At 35.7% G+C, this 2,268-nt stretch overlaps 1 pseudogene; it reads right to left on the bottom strand.

Annotated features, from left to right (window-relative positions):
* Positions 1-1,325: 1,325 nt before the first annotated feature.
* On the bottom strand, positions 1,326-1,412 carry LOC116880972 (annotated as a pseudogene).
* Between the last annotated feature and the right edge of the window lie 856 nt (positions 1,413-2,268).

Raw genomic sequence — 2,268 nt, 5'->3', positions numbered from 1 at the left:
TTTACCACTGAGCTTCTGGAACCAGCCTAGGTAGTTAGATGTGCCTTCTTTTATTCTAAGTAGGGCCAACTGGTTATTGTTATTTTTAATTTCCATTCTGAAAAATGAAGTTGAAATGTTTACTGGTTAAAGTTATTTTAAGGAGTAAGGGAAGGGGAATGGTTCTCTATTATTTATAAAGTACCTACTACCAACAGGGCATTGTATTTAGTGTTTGAAAGGCTTATGTTTGTAGGTCACAGTTTATGTGCTGTACACCATGATAAAAGCTCAACTTTAGAGGGCCTCCAATGAAAAGTTGTTCACTGAAATTTTGTTACAGTTCTACTGCTAAGCATATAGACATAGAGAGCTTCATTCATGAGGCTTACTTTGTGTATCTGGAGAGTAGGATTTTAATGAGAAAAAAAAAAAGCCTGGGAAGTTTTATTCATATCTCTTCAGCTATGCTAAATTTTGCTGTTGCCATAGCTAGGACTTATGAAAATTCAGGTTTTATTAGCCTCTGGAAAGTTTTGGAGTTAGCAGAAGAGAACAAAGGAAAAAAAAAAAAACAACCTTATTTTGAACTCACTAGTAAAATGCAGGGGTAGCACAATAAAATAGGTACCAATAAAATTTTATCTGGTGTTTTGGTTGATCACCTTGTAGAATGAAATGAACTATAAATTCCAAATGGGACACACATTTACCTATTACTAGTCAGGAAAACCCTAATAAAAATAGTGACAGTTTGATTTAAAATAATTACAGTCAGAAGGGATTTTCTAATCTGGGTAGCACTACTCTTTCAGAATTTGCCTTGGCTATTTGAGTTGGATACGCACACCAGGAAGTAAGAAAAAATAACTACTCTACGTGGTTGTCACAAAGTCCATGGATTCTATTCCGATGTAAAAGATGTGAATGTTGTAGGCATGGGGATGGCCAAGAAAGTTCAGAAGAGCTAAAACAATCATGGCAGGAGGAAATGACAGAGACTGAGAAGGAAGATACCAATAAAAAACAGATAAGGTTTGTAAACATGTGGAATTCAGGGCTATTTGTGTGATGTTAAGCCTTTACACCCCAAAGGCCCTTGCAGACATTACTGGGTTACATCAGAGTTGATGGATACCTAAGATCTTATGCCTAAAGTTGTATTATTAATTTCTAACCATTGTACAAACTAGAAAATTCTACAGAAAGTGTTTACATTAAGAAAAAGATGAGGGTGAACTAAAAAAAAAGTAGTCATTAGGCTAAGTGATCAGTCACTTATATAAAGCATTTCATCATTCTCCAAAGGTACAGATAAATGGAGTAATTTCTCTCTCTCTCTTTTTTTTAATATGGAATGCTTTGTGAATTTCCATGTCATCCTTGCACAGGGTCCATGCTAATGTTCTCTGTGATGTTATATTTCTTACTCACCTTTTCTTTATCCTCCATCTATTGGCTGCTTTTCAAAATAGGCAAAAAAATCATTTTCAGCAAATGCTAACATTTATTGTGGGACATACTCCCTCAAATTCATAGCCAATGGTGATCATTTTATTTATAGCAAAGACATGTACCTTGTATTTTCTATTTTCATTTGCCTTGCTTTCATTAGTTTATTTGTTTATTCATTCATTCATTTATAATTTGTGACTTCCTAAGTGAGTTCTAAAACACCAGATTGAAAATGTATTCTGAACTATATGTCTAAACAGTGTCAAATATGTGTAATGGTTTGGAAAAGACATACTTCAGCTATGCCTTGTAATTTCTTCCCTGTGAACTCAGACTGACTGGGATTTAAAAAAAAAAAAAATCCACTGGTGTGCCCTGCCTTGTTGAGGTGGATATTCACATAGACCTGAGTATGATCCCACAGTTATTGGTTAGAGAATATATAAGTGGGATGCACCGTGAAACCCAAGCTGAAAGTCTCTTTTGGCTGTTTATACATAGATAGAGTGTTATCTACTCTTAAGATTGCTCTGCTCAAATGTAATGATTTCATCAGATTCTCTTCCATTAAGACAAGACGAATGAGTAAGCTCTAACACCTTGCCAAAATATCTGTCATTGTGTTTTCTCCAAGTACAAATCTAAGAAATTACCCACTTTATTTTTAGGAAAAAAAATATCTCTCTTCCCCTCAGCATTTCAGTGTGCATTATCCTGATGTGACTCTTCTTTTTGGGTACCCAGGGCACCTGGCTGGCTCAGTCTTTAAGTGTTTGCCTTCGGCTCAGGTCAAGATCCCAGGGTCCTGGGATTGAGTCCCACATCGGGATCCCT

The sequence above is a fragment of the Lontra canadensis genome, unplaced genomic scaffold (genome assembly GCF_010015895.1).
Source record: "Lontra canadensis isolate GAN:19392208 unplaced genomic scaffold, GSC_riverotter_1.0 scaffold69, whole genome shotgun sequence".
Lineage (NCBI taxonomy): Eukaryota > Metazoa > Chordata > Mammalia > Carnivora > Mustelidae > Lontra > Lontra canadensis.
This window is presented reverse-complemented; position numbering and strand designations above follow the sequence as displayed.